The sequence below is a fragment of the Chiloscyllium plagiosum genome, unplaced genomic scaffold (assembly GCF_037043375.1).
Source record: "Chiloscyllium plagiosum isolate Xiang-an unplaced genomic scaffold, Cpla_swu_hap1 HiC_scaffold_34, whole genome shotgun sequence".
Classification (NCBI taxonomy): domain Eukaryota; kingdom Metazoa; phylum Chordata; class Chondrichthyes; order Orectolobiformes; family Hemiscylliidae; genus Chiloscyllium; species Chiloscyllium plagiosum.
In genome coordinates this window covers 48,421,168-48,445,041 of record NW_028270172.1, presented here as the reverse complement: position 1 = coordinate 48,445,041, position 23,874 = coordinate 48,421,168, and positions in this window count along the sequence as shown.

The following is a 23,874-nucleotide window of genomic DNA, read 5'->3' as shown; positions in this document are numbered from 1 at the left end:
CTTGCATCCTCATTGTTCTAGTTTTCTGCTTCCCTGAAGCAACGTCACTTGTGACTAAAGAGACCAATGCTGGACAGTGCTGGTCGCAGAGATCACATCTGTACGTGGTTGTTGATCTGCTAGAGCTGCTGCACTCCTTCCTTCATGCCCACTTGTCTGCTGCAGCACTCATCAATTTCTTTTCCCCTGTTTTGAGGTGTTGGTTCAGGGTGACTTCTCCATCTCGTGGGGTCAGCTGCAAGCCTTTCCCAGGACTCCGTAACGATATCAAGCGCCTTCATGTCCTCATGCAGATGTCCTTGTAGCACAGCTGGGGACACCCAGTGGGTCTCTTCCCAGATGCAAGCTCTCCTTTGAGATGAGGCTGTCCTCCATGCGGTGGACATGACCCAGCCAGCGCAGTCTCTACTGCCTGAGCAGAGTGTACGTGCTGGAAAGGCCAGCGTGAGATAGGACCGCTGCGTTGGATACTCTGTCTTGCCGGGATATGGCGGATATTCTAGGAGAAAGTGAGGACTGCAGATGCTGGAGATCAGAGCTGAAAATGTGTTGCTGGAAAAGCGCAGCAGGTCAGGCAGCTTCCAAAGAGCAGGAAAATCGACGTTTCGGGCATGAGCCCTTCTTCAGGATTCCTGAAGAAGGGCTCATGCCCGAAACGTCGATTCTCCTGTTCCTTGGATGCTGCCTGACCTGCTGCGCTTTTCCAGCAACACATTTTCAGCTATGGCGGATATTCCTCAAGTGGAAGGTGTTTAGTCTTCTCTCCTGTCTGGCATATGTAGTCCACGTTTCATTGCCGTAAAGCAAATGTGCTTATGACACTGGTGTTGACCATAACATAATAGAATTAAATATTGAGGCTGAGTGAAAAACAGCTGTGTTTAACTTAAGTAAAGGGAACTACAATGAAATGTAGCTAGAGTTGGCTAAAGTGAACCGGGTGGATAGATTAGCAGGAATGACACTAAGCAAACAGTGGCACACATTTAAGGAAGTCATCCATGTCTCTCAGAAAGAATATATCCCAATAAGGGGAAAAGATTCTAAGAGCAGGATAAACTAGCCAAGTAAGTTAAAAAGAATCCTAAGTTGAAAGCAAAAAGCACATAAGGAGGCAAAAGTCAGTGACAGCCCTGAAGACTGGGATTGATTCAGAATCCAGCAAAGGTGGACGAAAAAAGTTAAAAAAAGACAGAGAAAAACTACGAGATAAGGAAGAATTTCTTCTCTTTGAGAGTTGTGAGTCTTTGGAACTTCTTGCTACAGAGTCCTTGTGTACATTTAAGGTTGAGATAGATAACTCCAACTACCCTATTCCTGTAACCCTGCATTTCCCATGGCTAATCGACCTAGCCTACACATCCCTGCACACAACGGGAAGTTTGGCATGGCCAAACTACCCAACCTGCACATCTTTGGACTGTGGGAGGAAACAGGAGCACCCGGAGGAAGTCCAAGCAGACACAGAGAGAACATGCAAACTCCACACAGTCACCTGAGACTGGAATGGAGCCCAGGTCCCTGTCGTGTGAGGCAGCAGTGTTAACCACAGAGCCATCGGACCACTCATACTAGGTTCATGTTGGTTCGAATCATCTCCATGTTCTGCAAGAAACAAACATCAGAGCTGATTTCCTCCATGTATATCAGAACCACAGTGAGCAAATTCATTTGAAGGCAGCCAGTGAAGAGATATACAATATCTGTATATTTTCAGATACAGTTTTTCTTGGTAGCCTGTGCCATCGAAGATAGCATTTTGATCTACTGTAGCAGAGCCAGCATACAATTTTGCCCTCCTGTCTCAATCTTGCCTTCCTAAGTCCTGCAGACAGGTTTATTAGCCAAACACATAAAGATCTCTCTAACTGAGCATTCAAAGTGCTCAACGTGTCACTCTCTCAGCAGATGCTTATCAGGATCTCCTTAAGAGTTTCTTTCTCATCTGGCAGAGATATTTCCATATTCTCAGCACTTGAGATGAACGAGAGGGACAAAGGTTAGAAATTAGTGTGATGACAGAGCAAAAAATGAAATGGTGAAAATGATTGCGGTTCACCAGGTGTGAGACAATCTAAGGAAAACATGTGAAGAAACTACACATAAAATCACCTCTAATACTGCTGCTTTTTGCTCCAGCTGAGACTTGTCCTTATGGACGATATGTTTTGTAGATGGGGAGAAGTATGTTGAGACAGGGTAGAAGACATTCTTGTGTCAACTGTGGTTCATTTATTTTTATTTGATCATCAGATATAGGCATTGCTGGTTAGGCCAGCATTTACTTCCCATTCCACATTGCCTTGGAGAAAGTAGTGATGAGCTGCTACCTTGAATTGCTGTAATCATTGGGGTGTGCTTTACCCAAAGTGCTGTGTGGAAATAAGTTCCAGGACATGAACGCAGCAAAAGAATGGTTCCAGTTAGGATGGTGTTTGCCTTGAGGGGGGCTTGCAGGTGGTGGAGTTCTATGAATGGTGCTGCTCTAGTCCTGCTAGATGATAGTGATCACAGTTTAGAAGATTCTGACTAAGGAATGTTGGTAAATTATTGCAATACATCTTGTAAATGTTACATACTAATGCTGGTGCATTGGTGATGAAGGGAGTGAATGTTGAAGGGAATGGATGGGAAGCCAATTAAGCAAGCTGTTTTATCATGGATGGTGCTGAGTCTCTTGAATATCATTGGAGCTGCATCCAAACAAGAGGATGGTATTCCATTAAACTTCTAACTTGTGCCTTGTTGATGGTGGACAGGTTCAGGGAGACAGGAGATATGTAACTTGCTACAGAACTCCTAGTTTCTGATCTGTTTTTACAACCACAGTATTCATATGACTCGTCATACTCATGTATTAGTCAGCAGCATCTCCAGGATGTTGATGGTGGGCGACTCAAATAAGGTTTTGCCATTGAGCATCAAGGGGCAATGGTTAAATTCTCTCCTGTTGGAGATCATTATTGCCTAGAACTGTTACTAGCCACTTGTCAGTCCAAACCAGGATGTTATCCAGGTCTTGCTGCATATGGACACAGATTTTTTCAGTGTCTGAAGAATTGTGAACTTTATGCGATTGTCAGTTAACACCATTATGATGGAGGGCAGATCACTGATGAAACAGCTGAAGATTGTTGGGTCTAGGACACTATATTGAGGAACTCCTGCAGAGACAGATATCCGAGAATGGAGATTACTTTTCTCCAACCACTACAACCTTCCTTTGTGTAGGTTATGACTCCAACCAACCAAGTGTTTTTCCCTTGATTCCCATTGGCTCCAGTTTTGTTAGAACCCCCTTGCTATTACAGTCAGTCAAATGCTACCTTGATCTCAAAGGCAGTCATTCTTGCCTCACCTCTGGAGTACAGCTCTTTTATCCATGTTTGGACAAGGCTGTAAAGAGGTCAGGAGCTGAGGGGTGTGGCAAGCCCTGAACTGAGCAGCAGTGAGAACAAGTGTTACATGCAAGCACTGTCGATGACCACTTCAATCACTTTGCTGATGATGGAGACTAAACTGATAGGGCTGTAATTGAATGAGTTGGATTTGTTTTACTTTTTCACAGACACAAAATAATGTGACAATTGTCCATATTATTGGATGAATGCCATTATTAAAGCTGTACTGTAAAACGTTATGTAGGCATGCAGGGCACACAGCCTTTGCAGTATCCAGAGCCTTTAGTTGTTTCTTGATATTATGCGGAATAAATCCATTTTTTGAAGATTGACATCTGTGATGCTTGGTGTCTAAGTAGGACGTCGAGATAGGTCATCCACTCTGCACTTCTAGCTGAAAATTATTGCAAATGTTTCATCTTGTCTTTTGCATTGATGGGCTCCTCCATTGTTGAAGATCTGGATATTTTTGGAGTGTCCTGCTCCTGTTTTCTGTTTAATTGTCCGGCACCATTCACGACTGAATGTGTCAGGCTGTAGAGCTTTTATTTGATCCATTGGTTGTGGGATTGCTTAGCATTGTCCATTGCATATTACTTCTACTGTTTGATATGCAAATAGTCCTGTTTTGTAACTTCACTTGGTTGGCACCTCATCTTAAGTATGCCTGGTACTGCTCCCAGCAAACCCTTCTGCACTTTTCATTGAATCAGTGTTAATCTTTGGCTTGATGATAATGGTAGATTTGTGATATGGTGGGCCATGAAGCTACAGATTGTGTTTAAACACAATTCCAGTGCTGATGGCCCAAGGCACTTTATGGATGACCATAACTGTTCAAAATCAGTACCGTTTAGCACTGTGCTAACGTCATACAACAGGACGGAGAGTATCCTCAGTGTAAGGATGGGGCTTCTTCTCTATAATAACTTCAGTGGTCACTCTCACTGATAATGTCAGGAATATATCCATTTGTGACAGGTAGGAGATGCAATGGCCTCATATTATTATTGCCAGACTGCGAATCCAGAGACTGTGGTAATATTCTGTGGACCAGGGTATGAATCCCACCATGGCAGATGGTGCTATTTGAATTCAATAAAATTCTGGAATTAAGTATTCAATGATGACCATAAAACCATTGTTGATAATTAGAAAAACCTATCTGGTTCACTAATGCCCTATAAGAAAGGAAACTGTGATCCTTACCCGTTCCGACCTAGATGTAACTCCAGACCCACAGCAATGTGGTTAACTCTTAACTGTCCTCTGAACAACCAGGGATGGGCAATAAATTCAGCCCTCATCCTGTAGGTGAATGAAGAAAAAGGTAGATGGGTGAGCACGTGGTCAAGTACGCTTTCCCTCTTTTGATGGTTTCCTCACCATCTATCACAGACCCACTCTTGTAACAATGTCCTTTGGGACTCAGACAGCTCAAACAGTGTTAGTGCTGCCAAATCACTCATGGTGATTGGCATTGAAGTCCCTACCAAGAATATGCTTCTGCATCCTTCTCACCCTCAGTGTTTCCTCCAGATGGTGTTCAACATTGAGACACACTGATTCATCTGTGGGGATGTTGGATGGGGGGGTGGGGGGGCGGTATGTGGAGAGGGATTGGTGGTGGTAGGAGGTAATCCCATGCTGACCTGATGCATTGAGACTTCATTGGGACCAGAACTATTGCTGACGACACCTAAAGTTACTCTTACCACTGAGCTGCCACCTCTGGTGGGGCTGTTCTTCCAGTGCAATAGAACATAGTGATACCCAAGGAGTCTTTTATTACAGACAATGTCAAGCTGTTGTTTTACTAATCTGTGAGACAACTCTCCCAATTTTGGCACAGGCCCCCAAACATTAGTAAGGAGAACTTAGCAAGGTCAACTGGGCTGAACTTATTATTGTTATTTCTGCTGCTTAGGTTGATGCCAAATGGTTCATCTGGTTTCACTCCATTCTTTAGACTCTGCGACAGTTTGATAAAACTGTGTAGCTTGCTACTTTTGCCTTTGAGGTCAGCTTCAGGTCTTACTCCAGGACTTGAGCATGAAACTCAAGACTGACGATTCACAGCAAGGCTGAGAGGAGTGCTACATTGTCAGAATTGCCAATTTCAGATATTAAACTTTCTGTCCTCTCAGGTGCATGTTAAAAAACATCTCATGGTACTATTAGAAGAAGAGCAGCAGAGTTACATTGGTATCTTGGCCAATATTGACCCCTCAATCAACATCATGAAAAGGGGTATTATCATAGAACTGATTGTGGAAGCTTGTTGTAGGCAAATTGAATGGTCACATTTTCTGCATTACTACTGTAGCTAAACTTTAAAGATGCTTTGAGACATCCCTTGCCACTATGTAAATTCAAATCTTTCTAATGGCAGCTTCTAAATGAAGATTCCAGGCAATCGTCTCCTGCAAGAAAGAAGCAAGTTCATTATCAACAGTCTGGAGGTATTTAGGGAATGTGGCAGTGATGATTGAATCGATGATGTATAGTATGGAAATATGTGAGGTATGGGGATGGGATGCTTGCAACAATGGTAATTGCATGAATAGAAAGAGGACATTAAGTGTGCTGTGATTGTGATAAAAGTTTTGTATTTTAGGGCAGTAGTAGAGCAGTGAATCAGTATCTTAGCATTGCCATTTGCTGCACAAATCCGATACATGCGTCTCCACTTCTAGACTTCATTTTTACGTGGATGGTCCAGTTTTCGGTCAATGGTAAACACCAAGATTTGATCATGAGGAATTCAGCAATGGTAATGCTATTGAATGTTGTAGGGAGAAACGTAGACTGTCCCTTTTTTTGACTTAGTTGTTGGCTGGCACTTAGGAATTTTATGTACAATTTAGAACTATTTTAATAGCAACCTAATAACATCCTAAAAAACATGACAAATTATCAAAATCTGAAACAAAAACAGAAAATACATTTTGTTTTTACATAAATCAACACTTCATTTTATAAGTTCATAAAAGTTTGGGAATCAGAAATTTCTGTTAGAGTAAATTATTGAAGTTTTATAATGTTTAGTACAAATGGATTGGAAATATTCCATGAATTTTGATGGACACTGTTGTAGCACAGCAAGTTTGCTTGCAGCAGATTACCTCTGCGCAGGCAATGCCTATTTCTGGAACAGCCAATGAAGACTCTTGGCAAGGTGAAAGGTGAGGTTGTCTCTAACTTCTAGTTGCCTTTAAACACAAAAGTCTTTACGTTTAGGAGGTGACTTCATTGTCAGCACTTGGTTCCCAAAGTACAACCCACAACTGTCACTTCTCACAATGTCCAAAATAACCTCTAGCCAATCTGGTGTCAAATTCATATTGCTGTGGTCCAGTTGCTATGGTGATTTGTCCTCTATCTGGCCTATTTATAATGTGTAAAGTAACAATCCCTTCATAGGAGCTTCCTTTCCTTCGGACAGACAGAAGCAAAATTAATATTAAGTTTTCATTTAACAGAGGTATTCATAGTACAGTCGTCCCATGGTTCTAAAAGGATAATTATATGCAGTGCAGAATTAACCAATATTTCAATGAACCAGGCTTTACAAATACTAATGAAAAACATTGCAGATACTGGGAAATTTTGATTGGGTTTGTAAGAATAGGAAACATGGCCGAAGTGGTTGCTTAATTAGGTGGGGTCTGAAATTATGCTTTTTCAGAGGGGTTCAAACTTAGGAATTAACTCAGCAGCCTGGTCATTATGGGCTGTGTCTCATTTCATCCCATGGCAGATCCTCATCTGTAATATATTTGCACGTTTTGAATATTCATTACATTAAATGTTTTGTCCTACCTGCATGGATAAGATAGCAGTGCATGAAAATTTCATTGGACTCAACTCAAGTATGTTTAAAGTGATATTGTGATGAAAGGTATATATTACTTATTATATCTTTCATTTGGTTTTCAAAATAGATGCAGCTGGATGAGGAGCTTTTTCCAAAATGTTAGAAAGACAATTCGGAACAGTGAACTAGGCACATTAAATTCAAGAAAGCAAGTATCTGAAGTAGGAAGAAGCAAAGATTTGCAGGTGCTGGAAATCTGAAACAGAAACAGAAATTGTTGGAAAAACTCTGCAGATCTGACATCATCTGTGGAGAGAAAGCAGAGTTAATGTTTCAGGTCCAATGACCCTTCTTCAGTATCTGGAGTAAATTGCTTGAGAGAGCATCTGGAATGAATATGTTTTCACTTGTGCTTATGACTGATAGAATAAACACATTAAAACGACCTGTTTAATTTTAACTTCAGAATAGAAGATTCAAAAATTTAGTTCATAAGAATTCAGAGTACAATTCAGAAGGTAAAATAGTTTCTGTAGCAGGATAATTAAGTCAGTTCAAGAGACCAGTCACCTTGACATGAGGGAAATTCTAGAATATGGTGCTTCCAAGCTTTGGATCAAAATCTTCAAGTTTTCAAACTGATAAAATTTAGGCCATCAGAACTATGTGATGATGATGCCAGGACAACTGGAAATAATTTCCTAAGTTCCAGAAAAAGAAACTGGAAATGTCAGTTAAGTAAAGATTTAAAAATCTGAGAGAGAAGTGATACTTCTCTGCAATTGAATTTCTGTAAGAGACAGTCAAAATTTTGATTTGAAGTTAGTGTTAAGATTTTTCTAACTATCCTCTCAATATGCATATGATTAGATTAGATTCTCTACAGTGTGGAAACAGCCATTAGGCCCAACAAGTCCACAACGACCCTCTGAAGAGTAACCCACCCAGACCCATTCCCCTATCCTATATTTCCCCCTGACTAATGCACCTAACGCAATGGGCAATCCACCTAACCTGCACATCTTTGGACTGTGGGAGGAAACCAGAGCACCCGGAGGAAACCCTCACAGACACGGAGAGAATGTGCAAACTCCACACAGATAGTCACCCGAGGCGTGAATTGAACCTGGGTCCTTGGTGCTGTGAGGCAGATAGCTCTGTTTGTTTATTTCTTTTGTGTAATAAATTTGTGTTAATTATTCTTTGACAACTCTGTTGTAAAGGAACACCTGTAGTCTCATGTAAATTGATAAAGCCAGGCTACATTGTGATATTTGACTTGTTTGTTACTACTGTTATCTGGGATCATAACAGCAGGAGGCACTAGCTGATTTTGTACAATTGTATCTGAAAGCACTGGTTTTCCTTGTTGACCAATATGATACAAGAAAGTGAGGCAAGAAAATAGCAGCTTGTTCTGAGGTTCAGGACCAGTGAGAGTGAATCAGTGGTGAGGAAGCGTGTGAAATGGGGTTGGGAGCATTATCAAGAGGAAGAGGCATCATTTTCAATTTACATCTGAAAGACACTAAATCCATCTTTGGCCTTTTGATAATAAGCCTTGTGTCAATGGCAATTGAGTTGGACAGAAAAGCTGTGGCCATGATACAGAGCTATCCTGTTTGACTAGGAGACTCTTTGATCTAGGCTATTCATCCTTGTTGCATCATCAGCTGAAGGTGGGTTTCACTGCTGAAAAATTATCTACCATGCAATTACATGTTTCATGTGCACATCACAAGCTTTAAAATTTTAATTGTAATTGCATGAAAGCCAATAAAAAGTCAGAAAGTAAAAGGGGCACCCAATTGTTGTTGCGCTGGTCCGAACAGCACACCACAGTTAAAATTCTCCCCACTGACCAGTAATGTGAAATAAAAGCAGGTAGTTCAAAACGTAATGAGCAGATCAGACAGATTTTTTCCAACCCACTAAAGGTGGATTTGATGGCTGGAGTGGTGGAGATCCTGTGGTTAAAAACAATGACTGCAGATGCTGGTAACCAGATTCTGGATTAGTGGTGCTGGAAAAGCACAGCAGTTCAGGCAGCATCCAAGGAGCTTCGAAATCGACGTTTCGGGCAAAAGGCCTTCATCAGGAATAAAGGCAGTGAGCCTGAAGCGTGGAGAGATAAGCTAGAGGAGGGTGGGGGTGGGGAGAAAGTAGCATAGAGTACCATGGGTGAGTGGGGGAGGGGATGAAGGCGATAGGTCAGGGAGGAGAGGGTGGAGTGGATAGGTGGAAAAGGAGATAGGCAGGTAGGACAAGTCTGGACAAGTCATGGGGACAGTGCTGAGCTGGAAGTTTGGAACTAGGGTGAGGTGGGGGAAGGGGAAATGAGGAAACTGTTGAAGTCCACATTGATGCCTGGGGTTGAAGTGTTCCGAGGCATTCTTCCTCCAGGTGTCTGATGGTGAGGGAGCGGCGGTGGAGGAGGCCCAGGACCTCCATGTCCTCGGCAGAGTGGGAGGGGGAGTTGAAATGTTGGGCCACAGGACGGTGTGGTTGATTGGTGCGGGTGTCCCGGAGATGTTCCCTAAAGCGCTCTGCTAGGAGGCGCCCAGTCTCCCCAATGTAGAGGAGACCGCATCGGGAGCAACGGATACAATAAATGATATTGGTGGATGTGCAAGTAAAACTTTGATGGATGTGGAAGGCTCCTTTAGGGCCTTGGATAGAGGTGAGGGAGGAGGTGTGGGTGCAGGTTTTACAGTTCCTGCGATGGCAAGGGAAAGTGCCAGGATGGGAGGGTGGGTTGTAGGGGGGCGTGGACCTGACCAGGTAGTTACGGAGGGAACGGTCTTTGCAGAAGGCGGAAAGGGGTGGGGAGGGAAATATATCCCTGGTGGTGGGGTCTTTTTGGAGGTGGCGGAAATGTCGGCGGATGATTTGGTTTATGCGAAGGTTGGTAGGGTGGAAGGTGAGCACCAGGGGGGTTCTGTCTTTGTAACAATTGGAGGGGTGGGGTCTGAGGGCGGAGGTGCGGGATGTGGACGAGATGCGTTGGAGGGCATCTTTAACCACGTGGGAAGGGAAATTGCGGTCTCTAAAGAAGGAGGCCATCTGGTGTGTTCTGTGATGGAACTGGTCCTCCTGGGAGCAGATACAGCGGAGGCGGAGGAATTGGGAATATGGGATGGCATTTTTGCAAGAGATAGGGTGGGAAGAGGTGTAATCCAGATAGCTGTGGGAGTCGGTGGGTTTGTAAAAAATGTCAGTGTCAAGTCGGTCGTCACTAATGGAGATGGAGAGGTCCAGGAAGGGGAGGGAGGTGTCAGAGAAGGTCCAGGTAAATTTAAGGTCAGTGTGGAATGTGTTGGTGAAGTTGATGAATTGCTCAATCTCCTCGCGGGAGCACGAGGTGGCGCCAATGCAGTCATCAATGTAGCGGAGGAAGAGGTGAGGAGTGGTGCCGGTGTAATTACGGAAGATCAACTGCTCTACGTAGCCAACAAAGAGACAGGCATAGCTGGGGCCCATACGTGTGCCCATGGCTACCCCTTTGGTCTGGAGGAAGTGGGAGGATTCAAAGGAGAAATTGTTAAGGGTGAGGACCAGTTTGGCCAAATGAATGAGAGTGTGGGTGGAAGGGTACTGTTGGGGACGTCTGGAGAGGAAAAAACGGAGGGCTTGGAGGCCCTGGTCATGGCGGATGGAGGTGTAGAGGGATTGGATATCCATGGTGAAGATGAGGCGTTGGGAGCCGGGGAAACGGAAGACTTGGAGGAGGTGGAGGGCGTGGGTGGTGTCTCGAACGTATGTGGGGAGTTCCTGGACTAGGGGGGATAGGACAATGTCGAGGTAGGTAGAGATGAGTTCAGTGGGGCAGGAGCATGCTGAGACAATGGATCGGCCAGGGTGGTCAGGCTTGTGGCCAAGAAAATTGAATTAAAATGTATTGGATCTGATCCCCAACATTCACATCCTTTCACATTTCCCAGAAGCAAGTGCATGTCAGTGACACCTTCTTGATTGGAAACCAATTACAAAAGTACACTAATTTTTTAGACATCACAAGGTCCCCGGTGTTTCCCCACTCCAGTAAAACAGGAGCTAGTTGCACAGTAGGAGGATTATTCAAATTCTTTCATGTGGTGTGGACATTATTGGCTAGAACAGCATTTATTGACCATCCTTAATTCTCTTTGAGAAAGTGGTGGTTAACCACTTTCTTGAATCGCTGCAGTGGACAAGGTGTAAGTATTGCTAGGAATAGAATTCTGGGATTTTGATCCAGTTTAAAGCTGCCTTACAGCCAAAAGGGATTTTAAGGCTGCCATCAGAAAATTACAAGCTTTTCCATTGAGTCAACATTTCCTAGAGTTAGATATCTCTAATTGTTATTGACCTTATCATGTCTCTGTTGATCCCTTATATTCCTGCATTTTGGCTTTTGGAAGCACTGTCACTGGTAACACTGTGAAAGGAGCCCATCTCCCTTGCAATGGACTTTTCTGTCTTCAGCTCAGACCTCTGGAAATTATCCATCATCTTTAATTGGATGCTAATTTCAGAGATTGATTGCTAATTGGCTGCGTTGTACATAATTCCACACAGTCGATTACTAATTATATTCACGACCAAAGGAATCTAAGAAATAAACAAATAAAAATAAACAAATAAACAAATTAAAAGATTCCTTTATCTTACCATTGGAAGCTGTATCTCTCCCACACACTTTTCAACTGTAAGACCCTCCTTAAAACTCATAATTCTTTAACAAACCTTTTAGTTGCTAATATGTTTATATTGGTTTAGTGATTGAATCATCACACTTCAGCTTTCAATGTATAAAAACTATATCTTGTTTAATTCCTTAACCTTGCTTTAGGCTGCTTGCAAAAGCGTAGGTCCCTGATTGCCCAGGTCGATTTCTGCTGGGACATACACAGTGCACACACAATATATGATTATCAGATACAGCTGTAAAAATGTTGTCTACTGAAACAATCATGCATTAGAATCTTAGAACCCCTACAGTGTGGAAGCAGGCCATTTGGCCCATCAAATCTATCGAAACTCTCCAAAGAGCATCCCACCCAGATTCACTCCCCTACCCTATCCTTGTATTTCCCATGGATAACCCACCTAGCCTGGGCAATTTAGTATGGCCAATCTGCCTAACCTGCATATCTTTGGACTGTGAGAGGAAAGAAGAGCACCCAGGGGAAACCCACACAGATACGGGATGAAATTGCAAACTCCACACAGACAGTCACCCAAGGGTGAAATCAAACCGAGGTTGTTGGCAATGTAAGGCAGAAGTGCTAAACACTGAGCCCCCGTACCACCCCTTTAGATTTAGATTAGATTAGATTCCGTACAGTATGGAAACAGGCCCTTCAGCCCAATAAGTCCACACCGACCCTCCGAAGAGTAACCCACCCACTCTCATTCCCCATATTTACCCCTGACTAATGCACCTAACACTATGGGCAATTTAGCATGGCCAATTCACCCGCCCCGCACATTTTTGGATTGAGGGAGGAAAACCGGAGCACCCGGAGGAAACTACGCAGTCGAGGGCAGAATGTGCAAATTCCACACAGACAGTCGCCCAAGGTGGGAATCAAACCCAGGTCCCTGGCTCTGTGAGGCAGCAGTGCTAACCACTGAGCCACCATGCCACCCTGACAACATCATGGCTATATCGATTCTAACTCTGAAACAACAATATACAGATCGCATAACAGTCACCCCTCCTAATATACCTTCTGTGACTCAATGTCAATTTTATTCCGGTTGCATTCTTGTGTAGGAAATGATAGAGACCAAGAATACTGGGCAACAGGGCATTTGTTGACTATCCTTAATTCCCTTTGAGAAAGTGGTGGTTAAACACCTTCTTGAACCGCTGCAGTGGACAAGGTGTAAGTAGACCCTAAGTACTGCTCGGAATAGAATTCTGGGATTTTGATTCAGTTTAAAGTTGCCTTGCAGCTGAAAGGGATTTTAAGGCTGCCATCAGAAAATTACAAGGCTGTTCTCTTCTTTCATCACAGCTTTTCCATTGAGTCAACATTTCCTGTTATGCAGAGGAAAGACATCATCACACTGGGACAAGACCTTATCATGGATCTTCCATCCACAAGCCTGTGTGTGACTCTCATTGAAATGATAATGATCATATAACATAACAAGGAAACTGACGAAAAAAGCACAGGGATGTAAAGTCCTGGGATGATCCTGCAGTAACCATTTATATTGTTAATTATCCCAAAGTAAAACTACTGGACATAACAGAACCAGTATCAATTAGTACATAGACCAACTAAAAGCCAGACGAATGTCACCCTATTACACTCATGTACATTTATTATTTTTGGGTTGACAGATTCTGGAGATGTAATCATGTGACCTTTGATCTCATGACATTCAATCATGTGATGCTTGCACACGTGACACTTTCCCTCTGTAATAACACCAAATCCTACATATTTAACTTATTGATTCATAGTGTGATGAATGATAATTTATCACTCAAAGAGATACAAAGGAATAGAAGCATTTAACAAATTTGAAATAAGACTTGTGACTATGTTTCTATGTTATTGATTGCAACAAATAACACAACGCAAGTGCCATTCATTTTGCAAAATGAATTAACTCCAATGTTTTCATATAGTTATATGATTTTAAAATCCAGAGCAAGTTATAAAATCCGTGAAGCCAAGACAGAATTTACTTAACCAGCTGCAATACCCTACTGTGGAAAATCAGTTTCTCGGAGGTGAGACTCATCCTTAGGATGAAGCATCAAAAATAGGACAAAACGTGTTATATAACGGTGCACATTGCACAGCCAAGCAAACTCTCTCTCTTGCAAGGTATAATTCTATCTCTTTCCATCCAGTTTGTGTTGCACTGTCTTTCTCTCTCCCTTGTTACTCTTTCATGAGTCAGTTTCCAAGCAATTTTCATTGGGCTAATGTCATTGTTAAAATTGGTGAGGAAAACATGAGTAATGAATAATGGAGAGAGACCAGCAGGACCTCAATGAGCATTGACTGTTTGCAAACCAAGATGTCAGGGTAATGGGCTTGCACAAACTATGTAAAAGAATTATTTCACTTCTATTGTCAACAGCAAATTCTGGATGGCATGTTGCGATAGATAAATGCCCAGAGCAGGGGATTCGAAACCTTATGTTACTGTGAAGCTCTGTGGGATGTTTTCCAATATAAAAATGCATTATATAAATTGAAGTTTACGCACTTGCGGAATTGGGCAGACAAATCGCTAATTAGTTTTACTTGCATTTTTCAGAAGTCTTTGGTAAGATAGATCATGATAGATGCTCCTTTTCTAAACAATAAAAATGTTTAGAACCAATGAGAAGTTACTACACAGGATGAAAATTGATTCCATTCCATATGCAGAAACTTGTTGTTAAGGGATGTGTATTTACTAGAAATCAGTGACCAGTGTCAGTGTGAAGACCTTACTTTTGATAAAACTGCCTGATGTAGGTTTGGTGGAATGGTTAACAGGTTCACAAATGATATAAACATTTGCATGTGTCTGGAAATTAACTTTCTACAGATTTATATGTAGAAAAATGGGTGAATCTCATCAAATCAAGTGTAATTTGGGTAGGTGTAGCATTATGCACATGAGCAGGACCAACAAAAAATATACACACCTTTTACATGGTCATAGAGTCATAGAGTCCTGCAGCACGGAGACAGGTCCTTTGGTCCAAACTGGTCCATGCCGACCAAAATATCCATCCACACTAACCCCATTTCTCTGCACTTGGCCCATATCCATTGAAGGAGAAAGTGAGGACTGGCGATCAGAGTCAAAGAGTGTGACGCTGGAAAAGCACAGCTGCTCAGGCAACATCTGAGGAGCACTGCCCTTTTGAACTGTCCTATGTGTCCATCTTCCTTTCCAACTATCCGCTCTACCCTCCTTTCCAACCTATCACTTTCTATCACCTATCGCATTCCTAGTTACCTTCCCCCCAGTCCCACCCTCCTCCATTTATCTCTCAGCCCCTTGGGCCACCCCCTCATTCCTGATGAACAGCATATGCTCGAAACGTCGACTCTCCTGCTCCTCAGATACTGCCTGACTGGCTGTGCTTTTCCAGCACCACGTTCTACTAAACGTTGATGCAAATTTCCTGTAGAATCCGCTCAATCCTAAAGATTGTAGTGTTTCCTTCTTCGAGGATGGTCTTGGGAATTCCTTGATAGTCTTTCTCTTCATGTTCCTCGGTGTCATCCGTACGTATCCGATATTGTGCCCTAAGAATGTTGCTTCAGTCTTGCAGATTCTGTTTTTGCCAAGTTTATGACCAACTTTACCTCCTGTAGTCTCTCAGAGATCTCTGCTAAAGATTTCATGTGATCTTTCCACGAATGGCTGAAGATCATTGCATCATCTATATAGATGGCACCATTAGTAAATCCTGCAACAACTCTGTCCATACGCCTTTGAAGTATGGCTGGTACATTTTTCATTTCAAAAGGCATTGCTTTAAATTTATATGGCCCATTTTGGGTTACAAAAGCAGAAACATTTTTTGCTCTCTCCAACAAAGGTCCTTGCCTGTAATCACGAAACAAGTCCAACTTTGTAATGTGAGTGGCTTGTCCTACTTTTTCCACAAAATTCTCCAGTCTTATAATTGGGTATGAAACAAACTTAGTCACAACATTGACCTTCCCACAACTTACGCAGAATCATTGAGTATCATCAAACTTGGGAACCAATATGTTCAGCAAACTGGAGGTTTGGCTGAGATGTACAAGGCAAGTTTGCAGATGACACTAAAATAGGTGTAATCATGGACAATGAGGAAAGTTATCAGAAATTGCAGCAGGACCTTTATCAGCTGGGGAAGTGGCAAATGGAGTTTAGATTAGATTACCTTCGGCCCAACAAGTCCACACCGACCCTCCGAAGAGCAACCACCCAGACCCTATATTTACCCCTACCTAATACAACAGACAATTTAGCATGGCCAATTCACCTGATGTGCACATCTTTGGATTGTGGGAGGAAACCGGAGTACCCGGAGGAAACCCACGCAGACAGGGAGAATGTGCAAACTCCACACAGACAGCTGCCCAAGGCTAGAATCGAACCTGGGTCCCTGGTGCTGTGAGGCAGCAGTGCTAACCACTGAACCACCATGCCACCCCAAATACAGGTATAGGTATATAGGTAAGCGAGAGGTCTTGCATTTTGGAAAGTCAAACCAAGTTCGGGGTTTCATGATGAATAGTAGGGAGTGTAGTGGAACAGAGGGAACTTGGAGTTCAGATGCATGGTTCTCTGAAAGTGGAGTCATGGGTAGACAGGGCAGTGAAGAAGGCTTTTGGCACATTCACTAAGTCAAGATATAGATTATAGAAGTTGGGAAGTGATGTTTCAGTTGTACAGGACATCAGCGAAGCCGCATTTGAAGTATTATGTTCAGTTTTGGTCACCTTGCTATAGGAAAGATGTTATTAAACTGGAAAGAGTGCAGAAGAAATTTCAAGGATGTTGCCAGGACTCAACAGTCTGACTTATAGGGAGAGGTTGGACAAGATGGGACTTTTCTCTTTGGAGCATAGGAGACTTAGGGGGGATCTTACAGAAGTGTATAAGTGTACAGAAGTGTATAAGAGGCATGTATAGGGTGAATGCACTCAGTCTTTTTCCCAGGGTTGGGGAATCAAGGACTAGAGAGCATCAGTTGAAGGTTAGAAGGGAATGAATAAAAGGGAACCTGAACAGAAACATTTTTACAAAGGGTAGTATGCATATGGAATGAGCTGCCAGCATAAGTGGTTGAGTCAGGTACATTAACAACATTTAGAAGGCATTTGGACAAATACATGGATAGGAAAGGTTTCGAAGGATATGGGCCAAGTGCAGGGAAATGGGGTTAGTGTGGATGGACATTTTGAATGGAATGGACCAGTTTTGGTCAAAGGGCCTGTCTCCATGCTGTAGCATACTATGACTCTATGACTCTATTACTTGATTGACACACTCCAATATTATCTCCCAAAGAACCCCCACTCAATTACTTTCATTTTTCTTGCACCAAAGTGCTAATAATTCCTGAACTATCAATATATAAATATGTCCAATTTTGACAACAGATCATGTATGCTGTCTTATGCTGTATCTTAAGTAATGGGCGGCACGGTGGCCCAGTGGTTAGCACTGCTGCCTCACAGCGCCTGTAGACCCGGGTTCAATTCCCGACTCAGGCGACTGACTGTGTGGAGTTTGCACATTCTCCCCGTGTCTGCGTGGGTTTCCTCCGGGTGCTCCGGTTTCCTCCCACAATCCAAAGATGTGCGGGTCAGGTGAATTGGCCATGCTAAATTGCCCGTAGTGTTAGGTTAAAGGGGTAAATGTAGGGGTATGGGTGGGTTGCGCTTCGGCGGGTCGGTGTGGACTTGTTGGGCTGAAGGGCCTGTTTCCACACTGTAAGTAATCTAATCTAATCTAATATTTACTGTTTGCAGGTAACTTACCAAATTACACTGAAATCGTGGTGTTGTTGGCAGACAATATTTCTCTTCCAATGATGTCTCTTTAAATAAAATGATTCATCTTTGATATTTATAAGTCAGGTAGACAGCCCTTCCATTAAACCTTTAGCAAAAATTGTTTATTCATTTATATTTCAGGAACTACCCTTTCAGTGCCTGGGATAACAACTCACACTAATTTGTTTGATCAATGCCAATACATGAATGGTAATATCCAGGTTTTAAAATTGATTTATTAGAGACAGCGGTATCTACAGTTATCATCGTAGTTGGGTAAAAACTAAATACAATTACTTTGTCTCAAAAGATAACCAATGATAACAAACAATTGGAATGAGTTAAGACCAAATCATTTTTATTTTAAAAGAGAAAATGCCTTCAATCCAAATTATCATCATGCTATGATTTAAAAAAAGTTCTTGAACTGGCTACAGATCATGTTATGCATGCTGTTACCTGTAGAATAAATCACAAATGATCCCTTCTGCTCATGAATAGGTAACATCCTGGTGATCCTGCTGGATAAGGAGATGCAGAGGCAGGACTTCCTCCTCCCCAGGACCAACAGTGTAGGCCGCAACATCAAACAATGCTAGCCTCATCCAAGGTTCCCACCTCTGTCAAAACACTCTTATCCATCGAGAGAAAATCTCAGTAATGTGAGAAGAAGGTCAGTGTCCTTTCCCACTCTCCTGGCATAAGTGCCATGAATTAGTTGAATACCTCACACTCACTGTATCTCTGCTATTGTGTGCTCCTCTCACCAACTCTCATGCTCTGCACTCTTACTTCCTGCAATATCTTCACTTGCCCACTGCCACTGGCATCAACCCCCAACACCACTAACCCTGCATTCCATCTGTGCTGCCTCCTCACTTTCTTGGGACAACTCTCCACAAGAAGTCAAGCAACAACTAATCTGCAAGCAGCTGATGATCAATTTAAATATAATTGATGGGGGGGAGTGGAATCCTTTTTGCTGCACATGTATTTTCAATTGTGTGAGGTTAAGAACTGAAGCATTTAGCGACAGAATAGCATCAGAAAACAGGGCAGGTGGTTTTGTATCGTGGTCTAGTAATACAAAACCCAGAATAATAATCTGAGGACATGGGTTTAAATCTAAACTTGACAGATGAAAGTATTTTAATTCAATAGCAATCTGAAATTTAACTTGGTCTAATGGTAACTGTGTATCCATTGTCAATTATTGTAAAAACCCATCTGGTTCACAAGTGTCCTTTAGGGAAGGAAATCTGCCATCCTTGCCTGGTCTGGCCTACATGTGACTCCAGATTCACAACAATGTGGTTGATTTTTAACTGGAGTAGCTAATTAATTCTGATCCATGCTATGCTGCTCATATCCCAGGAATGGACTGGAGAGCTTGAGATATAGGGAGAGGCTGAATAGGCTGGGGCATTTTATCTGGAGCATTGGAGGTTGAGAGGTGACCTTAGGGAGGTTTATAAAATCATGAGGGGCATGAAAAGGTGAATAGCCAAGGTCTTTTCCTCAGGGTACAGAAGTCCAAAACTAGAGTGCATGGGTTTTAGATGAGAGTGGGAGGTTTAACAGGAATTTCAGGGGCAACTTTTCACGCAGAAAGTAGTGCATGTATGGTACAAGCTACCAGAGGAAGTGGTGGAGGCGGGTACAATTATAACATTCAAAAGGCATCTGGATGAGTGCATGAATAGGTTTAGAGGGATATGAACCAAATGCTGGCAAATGGGGCTAGATCAGTTTAAGATATCTGGTCAGCATGGGCAAGTTGGACCGAAGGGTCTGCTTCCGTGCTGTATAATTCTATGACTCTTTAAATCAGTTAATTCATCTAGATATCACTGACATTCAAAAGTTTAGAAGTTTACAATCAGCACATCCACTATCACTGCAACCATTCTTGTTTGGGACCATTGATTCAGGCCATCAGGTCCTGTTGATGTTTCAGTCTTCAGTTCCATTAGTTTTCCTAATACTTACAACGATTGTTTTAACTTCCTCATTCTCTTTCTCCCCTTAGTTTCCTACTGTTCTTGAGATGTTTTTATGTCTTCTACCATGAAGACAGGTTCAAAATATTTGTTCAAAGTTCCTGCCATTTTCTTGATTCCCGTTATTAATTCATCAGCCTCATTCTCTAAAGGTCCAATATTTGCTTTAGCTATCTTCTTCCTCTTTCTACATTTGGAGAAATGTATTTTATTTGCTTTTATATTTCTTGCTAGTTTACTCTAATATCCTACTTTCACTCTTTTTAAATGTCATCTGCAGATGGTTTCCAAAATTTTCCCAAAATTCTGGCTAATCACTAGTCTTCACAGAATTGCATGTTTTTCTTTCAACTTGATACTATTCCTAACTTCTTTGGTTAACCATGGATGGTACATCCGTCTCTTAGATACCTTCTTTCTTAATGGAATGGATCTTCGTTAATAGTTGTTCAATATCTCCTTAAAGGGGTCCAATGCTTCTCTACTGCATTATTTTTTAATCTAATTTCCCAGGCAAAGGTAGCCAGGTCTGCTTTCATATCATTGGAATTGCTTCGATTCAAGTTCAAGGTACAAGTTTCAGATCAAAGTTTCTCACCCGCAAGCTTAGTTTGAAATTCATCACTCTTATTGCATGGGTTGGCTGATTGGATTACATAGAGTTCCTTTCTTCTTTTTGGAAGATAGTCCCTTTTGTTGGTCTCCAGACTGACCTGTTTAAGGTTTCATACTTGAAGTCAGTTTCAGTTCGTGTAGCCAGATGACCAATACTTCTATTGCCCTCAAAAATTAGAAGTAATTGCCATGCAGTTGGGAGACAGTTGGGAATTGTTCACACTCATTTGTGATAAATTGGTTTCCCTGCAACTCTTCGTTAAGTTTCCAGCTCGCACATATTGAAGAGATGAATGATATTTGTGTCCCTATTCACGCGTAGACAATGGGCTATAAATTCCACAAGCTGTAATGCATTTTGAATGCTTTTCATGGACAGTTTATGTGTTAATAACTTTCTATAAGCATGTTTGCAAAAGCATAAGCCAATCCTACTCTGTCCAGAAAATACAAAAGATCACCTGACATTTGGTGGCTATCTTTGCTGTACATCATCTATATTATAAAGAAAAATAATGTCAAAGAGTCCACAGTCAATAACGTCTATCTTGAAAATTAGGAATATGATATATATTTACTCGGCATGACAGTGGACCTATAAACTACTCTCATCAGGAACTTCTTTCCTTTCTATTTCTTATCTCCACTCAATCTGACTCTAGATCTTCTTGCCACTGTGCTCATCTCATCATTTGTTAACAGAGCTATTTCTCCTGCTTTTTCAATCCATCTTAAATGTCAGATATTCTTGAATATGCGATTCCAGTGTATAAATCTATCAACTCTACACAATAAGCTTCTGTCATGTGCTTATTATCTGCTATTAACTTCTTTTATGTTTGTCTTACCTATAAATTTAAGATTCATGTGTTGTTAAATAAAACCATCTATAGTACTAATATGTCTGCAATACCTGCAATACAATGAAACACTGACAGGCTGAATCTATAACTGATAGATGATACATTGCTAAATGTAGTTTCATAGAATAAAGAAATTGTTCTATTTGGAAGACAGAAACTTGGATTAATTTAATAATTAGTTTAATATATTTAGGATGTAGAGAGTTTCCATTCTGCCTAAGGTTGATCTGCATTCATTGTAAAGTCTGTTCATTCCTTGCATTCTGACAATTGCAATTTGTCAGCATGAAACAACAGCCGTAACCTGAATTTGTTCCAGCCTTTAATGTCAGCAAAATAAATCTGCAGTGCAGATTGTATTTCAGCACTGAGAGTACTAACAAACACTAAAAGCAAACGTAAATCTACTCACTCATTGGATTGTGAACTCATTAACCAGTATTCCTTTCAAAAACTTGCAGCATGGACTGGACTGAAATCAAATATTTACATTTATCACTTATGGTTTGTAAGGTCTTATTGTGGTTTATAGTGTCTAAGGGCTTTTTTCTGCAGTAATAAGAAAGAGGAAACAGGGGCCTGGGAGAAATTGATATTATTGTGTATTAAAAATATTCCAAAGGTTTAATTTAAAGGAATGAATAAATGAGGCAAGTGAGCTCAAAGCTGTGGTGTACTCCTTTTGCTGTATGTGGGAAGCTGAGCATATTTTCAAAGCCCAGGAACAACAGTGTGCAGGAAACATCTCCAGCTATAGCTCCCTGGATTTTAGAATTAGAGTGCCACTGGAAACACTGTGGAGCATCCACAAAGCTGAGAGAATCATGGATAGCACATATAGAGAGATGGTCACACTGCAGGCTAAGAATCCACCAACAGAAAGGGAACGGTGAACATCAGGCAGTATAAGAGAACTAGGCAGACCGTGCAGGAGTCCCCTATGGCCGTTCACTTGAAAAGTGGATGTACTGCTTTGGATACTGTTACGGGGAAAACAGCAACAGCCAAATGCATGACACCACTGTTAGTTCTGCTGCACAGATGAGGTGCAATAAGTGTGGAAATGCAACAGTCATGGGATTCAGTTGTAAGGGAGATAGATAGACATTTCTGTGGTCAGAAAAGAGACTCCGGGATGGTACGTTCCCTCCCCCTAGTGCAAGTGTCAAGAATGTCTCAGAGCAGCAGCTTGGCACCCTGGACAGAGAAGGTGAAAGCCAATGGTAGTAGTACCCATTGGTACCCAACATAGGTATAAAAATAGGATGAATAGAATATAGTGAGTTCGGAAGCAACCTGAAAAGTAGGACCCTGAAGGTAGTGATCTCAGGAATACTGCCAGTGCTGCATGCTAATCTGAGTAGAAACAGCAGGATTTATCAGATGAACACATAGAATAGAGATGGTGTGAGGGGTGAACTTTCAGACTGCTGGGGCATTGGGATCAGATCTGGAGTGTGGCACCAATACAAACTGGCTGGATTATACTCGGCAGGACTGCGATTGATACCCTAGGATGAGTATTTGCTAGAGTGGTTGGGAAGGGTTTAAACTAAATTGACATAAAATCATGAGGAGCATGGACAGGGCAAATAGACAAGGTCTTTACCATGTGATGGTGGAGCCCAGAACTACAGGACATAGGTTCAGGGTGAGAGGGGAAAGATTAAAAAGGGATCTAAAGGGCAACTTTTTTCATGCTAAGACTGGTGCATGTATGGAATGAGCTGCCAGAGGAAGTGATGTAGTCTGTGGTACAATTACAATATCTAAAAGGCATCTGAAGGAATATATGAATAGGAAGGATTCAGAGGGATATGGACCAAGTGCTGGCAAAAAAGTTGTGAAACTTGGAAGTGTTCAGAAAAGATTTACAAAGATGTTGCCACGGTTGGAGGATTTGCTCTATAGGGAGAGGCTGAACAGGCTGGGGCTGTTTTCCCTGGAGCGTCAAAGGCTGAGGAGTGACCTTATAGAGGTTTACAAAATTATGAGGGGCATGGATAGGGTAAATAGGCAAAGTCTTTTCCCTGGGGTTGGGGAGTCCAGAACTAGAGGGCATAGGTTTAGGGTGAGAGGGGAAAGATATAAAAAACACCTAAGGGGCAACTTTTTCACACAGAAGGTGGTACGTGTATGGAATGAGCTGCCAGAGGAAGTGGTGGAGGCTAGTACAATTGCAACATTTAAGAAGCATTTGGATGGGTATATGAATAGGAATCGTTTGGAGGGATATGGGCCGGGTGCTGGCAGGTGGGACTAGATTGGGTTGGGATATCTGGTTGGCATGGATAGGTTGGACCGAAGGGTCTGTTTCCATGCTGTACATCTCTATGACTCTATCTCTATGACCCTATGACTCTACAACAGGGAGATGGGAAGCAATGCAAGGAGTTGGTGGAAAGGGAAATCATAGACAAGAATAAAAGACAAAACGGGGAATATGGGAAGGCAGAGCAATCAAAGGCCAGAGTCAGATAAGGCTTCAGTAAAAAAAATGAGAATGGAACAAGGATCATTTGTACCTCAATGCTTGGAGCATTCGAAGTGAAGTTGATGAATTAATCACGCCAATAGGTTTAGATTAAATTAGATTCCCTACAGTATGGAAACAGGCCCTTCGGCCCAACAAGTCTAACCGACCCTCTGGAGAGTAACCCACCCAGACCCATTCCCTTA